The sequence below is a fragment of the Cervus canadensis genome, chromosome 3, assembly GCF_019320065.1.
Source record: "Cervus canadensis isolate Bull #8, Minnesota chromosome 3, ASM1932006v1, whole genome shotgun sequence".
Classification (NCBI taxonomy): domain Eukaryota; kingdom Metazoa; phylum Chordata; class Mammalia; order Artiodactyla; family Cervidae; genus Cervus; species Cervus canadensis.
The window spans coordinates 11693894-11704384 of NC_057388.1; the positions used below are offsets into that span (position 1 = coordinate 11693894).

Sequence of the window (10491 nt, forward strand, 5' to 3'; positions counted from 1 at the left end):
TCCATGGATATGGTACTCTCCCTAGAGCAGATTAGTAAGGTCCAGGTACATGTTATACAGTCACACATTTGGTGAATGTATGTTTTTATTTCTAGATAGACAAACAAACAACTCCAAACCTCTTGCACTTTTGTCTCAGCAGCAGCTTACCAGAGGACCTACACTAACATTGTCTCTATGTTAGAAACTTGTCCTCTATATGTTGTTAATTGTCAAAAGCTTGTGGCATACTGATATATATACAGTATGGCTCAATTTTTTTAAGAGAGAAAGAGGACTTCCCTGGCGGCTCAGTGGATAAGGATCCGCTTGCCAATGCAGGGGGCACAGTTTTGATCCCTGATTGGGGAGGATCCCACATGCCATGGAGCAAGTAAGCCTGTGTGCCACAACTACCGATCCGGCGCTCCAGAGCCCAGGAGCTGCAGCTACTGAAGCTGGCATCTAGAGCCCACGCTACACAATAAGAGAAGCCACTGCAATGAGAAACCTGGGCGCCACAACGAAGAGGAACCCCCGCCTGCTGCAGCTAGAGAAAGTCTGTGCAGCAACAAAGACCCAGTACAGTGGAAATTATTAATTAAAAAAGAAAGAAAAATAACAAAAACGGAATATTTGAATATGAGTTAATAAATGGAGGTAAAGGGTCTGGAAAGGAATAATACCAAATAGTCATGGTGTTGGGGGTGCATGGAAGGAGACACTCGTACTTCTTTATACTCCATATTTTACTCTCCATGATACATGACTTTGTGCTTCATACACTCAAGCCAGTAATAGTTCTTGGCCAAATGAGCAGGGTATAAAATGATGCCACTTGGGGAAAAATTGTTCCCTATACTTGTTTGCCCCTACATTTTTCTTCTTCTACGGGATTCCAAGATGAAGAACAGTGGATTGAAGCCGCTAGGAGCTAGACCATGCTATCACTAAGTTTGCTACCATGAATGCCAGGGTCCTCTGTGACTGTGTTTTGCCTGAATGCCAAAAATTGGGAAAGTAAGGTGGAGAGAGCATTTGTTGAAATAAATGCTGTGCAATGGGTGATGATAGTCCACCCTGAGCATCTTGGTCTTCGTGTGTACTTGGTTGTGTCCAACTCTTTGTGACCCCATGTAGTGCCTCTTTGTAGCCGGCCAGGCTCCTCTGCCCATGGCATTCTTCAGACAAGAATACTGGAGTGAGTTGTCATTTCCTCCTCCAGGGGATCTTCCAAACCCAGATGTCGAACCTGTGTCTCTTGAGTCTCCTGCATCGGCAGACACATTCTTTACCACTGGGCTACTTTGGTCTATTCCACTGAATTGAAAGGTAGACCTGGGGCTCTGGAAAGCATATAATCCCAGACAACTTCAGAGGTCAGGTGGATGAATTATCTAACTTTGTCCTCATAGTTCCTTGAATTCTTTAATCTCAGTGACCTTGACACCTACTGCTTTTCTTCTTTAATATTAATTAATTAACTTGGCTATGTTGGATCTTAGTTGTGGCACAAGGGATCTTCAATCTTCTTTGCAGTATGAGGGATCTTTTTTAGCTGCAGCATCCTGGGTCTTTATTTGCGACATGTGGGATCAAGTTCCCTGACCAGGGATCGAACCCAGGCCTCCTGCATTGGGAGCAGGGAGTCTTAGCTATCCGATCATGAGGGAAGTCCCCCTATTGCATTTCTGTTACTTATTCCCATGGCCACTCACATGCCTGGTTATTGGTCAGGGCTACCTTGCCTCTGAAAGCATGGAGATGCCTTCTCCCAGCCCACTGTCTCCTCTTTTTCCATTTGGCTCATTCCCTTGCTCCCTCCAATCCTGTTACGGCACCCGTCTTGTGTTTTCCATTTCTTCCCTGTTCACCCTCGATGCCCTGCACTCGATTCATTCTCACCTTCCTCCCTTTCTTGTTCTACTGTGGCTTCTGTTTTACTATCTGTTAACTGAAGAACAGGCATCCTATTTTATTTGTGAGATTTTCTTCCCATCTTCCACACCATAGCACTGCAGGGGACCGTCAGCCCCCAGGCCTTCCCTTAGTCTTGTGTTCCAGGTTATATCCTGGCTCCCTGAGGCTGTCATAACTTATCTCAGTGAAAAAGTGAGCCACACAGTTGAGCTAAATGAGTCCCTGGACTCCACGTTGTACTGTCGGACCTCAGAGTCTACTTGCACTAGTCCTGCCATGCCTCACATCATGCTTTAGCTCAGGTATCACCTGACATTTCTTCCCCTCCATTTATCTATCTTTGACTAGTGCCTTCTCCAGACCATTTTTTTGTACCTCCCAATCTGACCTAATCTCTCATGCTCTTTGTCCTTCTTCCAAATATTTCCATTTTGCCCTCTAGAATTCAGCATTTGTCTACAAACATTGCACATTCCCAACACCCCCAATTTCTTCTCTAAATATGTTTATATTCTTGCCACAACCTACAGACTTCATGTCTCATGCAACCTCTTAAGTGTAGATGGATGTTTTCCTTAATTCAAAGTATTTAATGACCTGAAGGTGAGATAAGTGTCTTCATCTTTCCACACCTTGTTTGTTATCCCTCTGCATGCAAAACATTACTCCTCCATTCTCCTTTAAAATCATAGGACCTTTGAAGACAAGGCATCATACAATTCTACCTACTACTTTTTTTTTTTTGCTGCATTTTACAGCATAACTGACTACTTCCTTTCCAGTATGCTTTCTGTCATCTTTCTTGTTGATTTCAACACTACTCTAAATGATAAATCTATTCTTTTACCCCTGAATTCATCAGTCTCTTTACCTTATCAATATCTATGTATAGCTCACCTCAGCTACCCATTCCCATGAACACACCCTAGAACTTATCTTCACAAGTAATGCCACAACATAGAAAATATCAACAACTCTCTGTATGCCACCTCCCATACTCCTAGATGACATCAACTGTCATCTCATGCACAGTATATCAAACTCATTGAGACTCCAATTTTGCTTTCCTTCCTTCCTCTGTGTCTTCTCTCTCCCCTTGTCCAGTTGGACTTCATGGTCCAACACCATAATTACACATAATTACACTAGATTAGGAAAACTCTTATATCTCTCTCCTCATGTTCTACTTGTTAGGTGAACCAACCATAGTTAAGCCATTCTAAATATATACAGTGGGTACAGATCTCAGTTCACAAATGCCAAATGTGCAGTTATTGATATCATCTTGTCTATAGGTCAGCTTTGTGTCTATTACAAGACTGTTTGATTAATGGGAGATTTTATCATCCTTTCCCCCGGGGTTGCATCTGTGTATTCCCCGAGGTCTCACGGCAGGTGGAGAGCTGGTGCTTGATGTCACCTGGCCAGACTAGCTTCTATGGCAATGTTTCGTGTTATATTTGGTCCTAGATTGTTGGTTGATGTGAGTTGCTGCAACATCATCCATCATTCCCACCTAGAAGACCCAATTGAGACTGTTTCTCTTTCTCTCTCTCGCATCTGTCTGCTCTTTGCCACATGGGCAGCATTTCATCCTGTTGTTCCTGAAACACATTGGACCCTAGTCTCCTACCCTATTTACTTCAGTGCCTCTGTTGTGATTATACTGTTTAGGGCTGCAGGAAACCCTGGAAGGCTGGTTCGTGCCTGTCTGCCTAATCTTCCGTGCAGTCATTTCTACTCCTGCTGTGTTCCTAGGGTCTTGGTGCAGAAAATGAGTTGCAAAGGCCTAGGCTTTGAAGGAGTTTAGAGCGTAGTGTGTGTGCCTGTTAAGTCACTTCAGTCGTGTCTGACCCTTGCAACCCCATGGACTGTAGCCTGCTAGGCTCCTCTGTCCATGGAATTCTCCAGGCAAGAATACTGGAGTGGGTTTCCATGCCTCCCTCCAGGAGATCTTCCTGACCCAGGGATCAAAGCCACATCTCTTTAGTCTTCTGCATTGGCAGGTGGGTTCTTTACCACTGGCACCACCTGGGAAGCCTGAGCATAGTGAATATCCAGTAAATCACATCAGGTTTCCCACTATTACCTCTCAAACTGGAAGAGATTCTCTGATCTGAGGGGTACAGAAGAAAACAAAAGGTGAAAGAAACTTGAAAAGAGCTCAAACGAACCTTAAGTAGGAGTTAGTAGGTGGATCATAGAAACCACACATAGGTTTTTAGGAAAGAAGAAAACTTATAACTCGATCTCTCAGATCTCCCAAACTTAGTATTAAGTATTTTTGGCTTCTTCTGTGAGTTATGGCCTAGCTGACCAAATGAGGGAGGAGGGCATTGGAAAATAAGAAATGCTGGTGTAAAACAATTATTGTTTAGTCGCTAAGTCGTGTCTGAAAACATAGATGGTTAATATTTTGAATATTATATGAACAAACATATGCATAAACATATGTATAAAGAAAATAACCCAGAAGGTTTTAAGTGATTATTTTGGGGTGGTAAAATTATCATTATTTGCATTTGCTTTCTTTTGTGCTTTTCCAAACATTAAACAATGGAACATGTGTTACTTCTTAATTATAAGGACTTATAAATGTTATTTCAAAAGTTGAATTAAAACCACATGTAGCGAAAGAACAGGCCGAAGAATTTGGCAGAGATCTATTAAAATAGGCTTTTGATGAAACTGGAAGGCAAGATCAGGACAGGGAATTGGATTAGTGGCTCCCCTGCCGTCTACTGCTAACCCCTTGGGCGTAGGAGGCTTGACAACTCCAGACCTGAGGAGCCTGAATTCAGCTCCTCTCTCTTATCCTCCCTGCCCTTTGTCTTCTGTACACGGATGCCAAGCTGTTGTCAGCTGAGGCTTCGTTTCTCCTTCTGTGACTTGTTCCTTTTCTCTGACTGCTGATCATTGCCCAAATTTCCTAAGGTTATCACCAAGGGGGATCTCTTTCTCACCCCTCTCTCCCCATCCCCCGCTGTTACTGCTAAGTCGCTTCAGTCATGTCTGACTCTCTTTGACCCTATGGGCTGTAGCCTGTCAAGCCCCTCTGTCCATGGGGTTTCTCCAGGCAAGAATACTGGAGTGGGTTGCCATGCCCTCCTCCAGGGTTTCTTCCCAGCCCAGGGATCGAACCTGGGTCTCCTGCATTGCAGGCAGATTCTTTACCACTGAGACACCAGGGAAGCCCTCCTGCCCTCTACGGAGTCCAAATAGAAATCTCTAATTTGGAAAATCCCAAGTATTGCCAAGGCCCAGCTTGGTTTGTGTAGCACTGACTGACTGCCTTAGACAAACTTTGACTGAAAATAAAAGGAACACAATCAGATATCAGGTCGTCTGGAAGACAAATTTTAGAGGTCACTACCTCTTGTCCTTTCTTTGCTCATCCCAGTGCAGGGGATGGTCAAAACTGAATCAATACCCAACTAAATATCCACTTAAAAAATGGGAAAATTTTGTCAGTTAGACAAACATTCCTGTCTACCAGGTGAATTCAATTAATTCATATGCATTGGCCTGTTACTATATGCAGTGCATTAGTATAGCATTGCATGCTATGCTTAGCAGTGAAAAGACAGCTACATAGACATTACACACTAAATTTTTCTCTTTATTTGAAAATACCAATTTAAGCAAGTACATATTGTCCAAGCAGTTAGTCCTCCCAACTATAGCTGACACCACCAATTATAGATCATAACATTCTTTCCTGTTTGTGTGGTTTGGCCTTAGGATTCTTTCCAACACAGCACTCCAGAGATCAGAGAAGCAGAATCAGGTTTGGGAGATTCAACCTCTGCTTATTTCTGGGCTGGGGATCCAAGCAGCCTTCACATTTCAGCCTGCCACCACAACCCTGCCTCCATCCTCTCCCTTCCACTTGGAAGAGCTGTTCTTCAGAGAGACCATCAAAGACAAATACCAGAAGCATTCACTTAATCCACCACTTTTACTTGCAGAGGAAAAATGGAGACAGACAGGACATTAAGTCACCTAAGTCACATGAGTAGTAGAAAGTATGAATTTTGTAAGCCTTAGTTGAAACTGGAATCTTTGCCATGTTCTTCTAGACTTTGGCAATTTTAGGATTACTTTTTACATGAGCCTTTCTGACCTCTTAGAACTGAGAATGCCTGCTTGTCCTCTTGGTCCAGACCAGACACTGTGTGAAACTGAATTTGAGGGGATAAAAAAAAAAAAAGGATGCTGGAAATTCAACTGCTTGTTTCCTTTTTTTTTTAATTTATTTTAATTGGAGGCTAATTACTTTACAATACTCTGGTGGTTTTTGCCATACACTGACATGAATCAGTCATGGGTGCACATCCTGAACCCCGCTCCCCCCTCCCTCCCCATCCCATCCCTCAGGGTCATCCCACTGCACCAGCCCTGAGCACCCTGTCTCATGTATCGAACCTGGACTGGAGATCTGTTTCACATATGGTAATATACATGTTTCAATGCTATTCTCTCAGATCATCCCACCCTCGCCTTCTCCCATAGAGTCCAAAAGTCTGTTCTATGTCTGTTTTGCTGTCTTGCATATAGGGTCATCGTTACCATCTTTCTAAATTCCATATATATGCATTAGTATACTGTATTGGTGTTTTTCTTTCTGACTTCCTTCACTCTGTATAATGGGCTCCAGTTTCATCCAGCTCATTAGAACTGATTCAAATGTATTCTTTTTAATGGCTGAGTAATATTCTGTTGTGGTACATATTACCACACCTTTCTTATCTATTCGTCTGCTGATGGACATCTAGGCTGCTTCCATGTCCTGGCTATTAGAAACAGTAACAGCTTGTTTCCTTAAGGACACTGATTTTTTTCTGGCGTCCTCTTATACTATGGGGCATAGGTTAGACTTTGCTGGAGAGGAAATTAGACTGGGTCTAGCTTTAACAGTAGTCACACAGACACATACACTTTCCCCCTTTTAATCCCTCCCTTTTGAAAATAAACATGAGAATTTGACAGTACCGAGTTTGAGGGACCTGGTTATATTATGTTCTCAGTTCATAGGGACCTAGGTGGGTTTCAGAAGTCAAGGCTGAGTCCAGAAAGGAAAGGTGTGGGGTTCCCCATCTTTGTTCTTTTTCCTGCCCCTTCCATAATGGGGTTTTCCCACCTCTGCTTTCTATAAACGGGCACCTCAATGTACTATGTACAAAATGTACTGTGTATTGGAGCCACGGGGTAAGTTTTCCTTTGCTAGGACATGCATTTATAAATACATTTCCCGTTTAAAAATAAAGTGACTCTGCCGTGCAGTTTTCATCCACATTGTGTTGGCGGGAGGAGAATGCTAGCCCGTTCTGTGGAAGCGAAGCAGATGCTGGCCTCGCGGGCAGGCTCACTGGGGGAAAGGTCAGTCCCACACCCACAGCCTGAGCTGCCCTGCCTGGCAGCGGAATCAACAAGGGAAGTTTAGTAGGTGAAGGGTCACCGCCGCAGCGCTCCAGTCACTTTCCATGCGTCATTCTCAGGCATCTAGTTTCTGTTCAGGGAAATAAAGCTCAGTAGAGAAAAGGTCACCCAGACCAGAGGCAGCTCGATAATAACCCACTCCTGCCGAGACGCCCTGTCCAAGGCAAGAGGCCAGGTGCTCATGTGTCCTGCTGCTCAAGTGGAAAAATAGGGATTGTAAAGTGCTTTGAAGACCATCCTGTACCAAACGTGGCAAAGTGATACACAACCTACTCACTGGCTACTTCATATTATGTAAAGTAACTTTATAAGCAGAGTCTTTTAAAAAATGAATTGCAATAAAAGAACTTAGAGATTTTCTTGTTAGTTTCTCTAGACCAAGCAATCGGTACTGATCCTGGCACACATTAGAATTACCCAGAAAGCTTTTACAAATGACTGATGCTTGGTTCTAGTTAAATCAGAATCTGTTGCTGGGGCACCCAGCCATCTTACTTTTTAGAGAGTGTGTCTAAAGTGCAATTGCTTTATAATCTTAAAAACATGGCTGTGTGAAATGACTCCAGATTAGGAGCAAAGTTCTCCATGTTCTAGAGAGGTGCGTTTTAGATTGTGGGTTATCACATATCAGTAGGTTATGAAATCAGTTTAGTGGGTCATTTGTTGTTGTTCAGTTGCTAAGTCTATCTAACTCATTGCCACCCCATGGACTGCAGCATGTCAGCCCTCATCATTTCCCAGAGCTTGCTCAAACTCATGTCCATTGAGTCAGTGATGCTGTCCAACCATTTCATTCTCTGTCATCCCCTTTTCCTCCTGCCCTCAAACTTTCCCAGCATCAGGGTCTTTTCCAATGCATCAACTCTTTGAATCAGGTGGCCAAAGTATTAGAGCTTCAGCTTCAGCATCAGTCCTTCCAATGAATATTCAGGGTTGATTTCCTTTAGGATTGACAGATTTTATTTCCTTGCGGTCTAAGGGACTCTCAAGAGTCTTCTCCAGCACCACAGTTTGAAAGCATCAATTCTTTGGCATTCAGCCTTCTTTATGGTCCAACTCTGACATCCATATTCAACTACTGGAAAACCATAGTTTGACTATACAGACCTTTGACGACAAAATGAAGCCTCTGATTTTTAATACACTGTCTAGGTTTGTCACAGCATTTCTTCCAAGGAGCAAGCATCTTTTAATTTTGTGGCTGCAGTCACTGTCCACAGTGATTTTAGAATCCAAGAAAATAAAGTCTGTCACTGTTTGCATTTTTTCCTGATCTATTTGCCATGAAATGATGGGACCAGATGATGCCATGACTTTAGTTTTTTGAATATTGAGTTTTAAGTTTTTCATTCTCCTCTTTCACCTTCATCAAAAGGCTTTTTAGTTCCTCTCTGCTTTCTGCCATTAGGGTGGTATCATCTGCACATCTAAAGTTGTTATATTTCTCCTGGCGATCTTGATTCCAGCTTGTGCTTCATCCAACATGGCACTTTGCATGATATACATTGCATATAAGTTAAATAAGCAGGGTGACAATATACAGCCTTGATGTACTCCATTCCCAATTTTGAACTAGTCTGTTGTTCCATGTCCAGTTCTAACTGTTGCTTCTTGACCTGCATACTGGTTTCTCAAGAAGCAGGTCAGGTGGTCTGGTATTCCCATCTATTGAAGAATTTTCCACAGTATATTGTGATCCACAGAGTCAAAGGCTTTGGCAAAGTCAATAAAGCAGAGGTAGATATTTTTCTGGAATTCTCTTGCTTTTTCTATGATCTGGTGGATGTTGGCAATTTGATCTCTGGTTTCTCTGCCTTTTCTAAATCCAGCTTGAACATCTGGAAGTTCATAGTTCACATACTGTTGAAGCCTAGCTTGGGGAATTTTGAGCAGTACTTTTCTGGTGTATGAGATGAGTGCAATTGTGTGGTAGTTTGAACATTCTTTGGCATTGCCTTTCTTTGGGATTGGAGTGAGAACTGTCCTCTTCCCTCCCTGTGGCCGCTGCTGAGTTTTCCAAATTTGCTGGCATATTGAGTGCAGCACTTTCACAGCATCATCCTTTAGGATTTGAAATAGCTCAACTGGAATTCCATCACCTCCACTAGTTTTGTTTGTAGTGATGCTTCCTAAGCCCCACTTGACTTCATATTCCAGGATGTCTGACTCTAGGTGAGTGATCACACCATCGTGCTTATCTGAGTCATTAAGAGCTTTTTTGTACAGTTCTTCTGTGTATTCTTACCACCTTTTCTTAATCTCTTCTGCTTCTGTTAGGTCCTTAGTGGGTCATAACCAGCATTAAAATGAAGTCAAATAAAGAAAGAAGCATGCTTGTGATTAGTGAGATGGTGGGGGGTGAAACTTTTGTTTTAGATTTGTCTAGGTCATGATCTAAGAAGACCAGTATTCTAGAGTCTAGGAAGAAAAGCTTTGTTGCCCTACGCCTCCACAGAATTGTTCTAATTCAAAGAACAAATGGTAGGATTCATACTCTGAGAGGAAGGGGTGTCTCCCCTGGAGATTATGAGTTTCAGGCTTTTTAAATTGCTTTGTTGATTCCACAGGATGTTGTGGCTGTGAGCTGGGAAGCCTGCCATGATATTATTTTGAAAATGCTGTACTTTTCAAACAGTGTTCCTCCCAGATAGTTCCCATAGTTAGTTCAATATAAGCATTTCCTCTTGAAACATTACAAATGTCAAAGGGAGTCATGATCAACATCTCAAGGTGAATTAATGAGACATTCAAATGAGAAATAAGATGGGTTATTTACAAATCTGGACAGAAGCTTATGGTATGAGTTTCACTCTAAGAAAACTGCGCTGGCTAAGACAGAGTCATGACAGGCCTTCTGACCCATGGTGTTATGGAGTGGGCACAGGCTGTCACTGACCATGTCTAGAATCAGCCAAATGGTAGGATTCATACTCTGAGAGGAAGGGGTGTCTCCACTGGAGGTGATGCATCACAGAATAGAGGACTATCAAGTTGCTATTAGAGAACAAACCCAGAAATTGCGTGGAGAAAGTAGGAATAGTGATGACAGCCTCTAATTTTTGGATGGTCTCTTTTTCTCTGTCCACTAATGTCCTTTCTTCTTCTTTCTTGTTTCTCTTTTGCTTTTCTTCAGTTCAATTCAGTTGAGTCGCT

At 42.6% G+C, this 10491-nt stretch overlaps 1 non-coding gene across 1 annotated transcript; it reads right to left on the reverse strand.

Moving 5' to 3' along the window:
• Nucleotides 1-5019: 5019 nt before the first annotated feature.
• Nucleotides 5020-5090, reverse strand: TRNAC-GCA. The gene has a single exon. It is a non-coding gene; the product is annotated as a tRNA-Cys (tRNA).
• Nucleotides 5091-10491: the final 5401 nt, after the last annotated feature.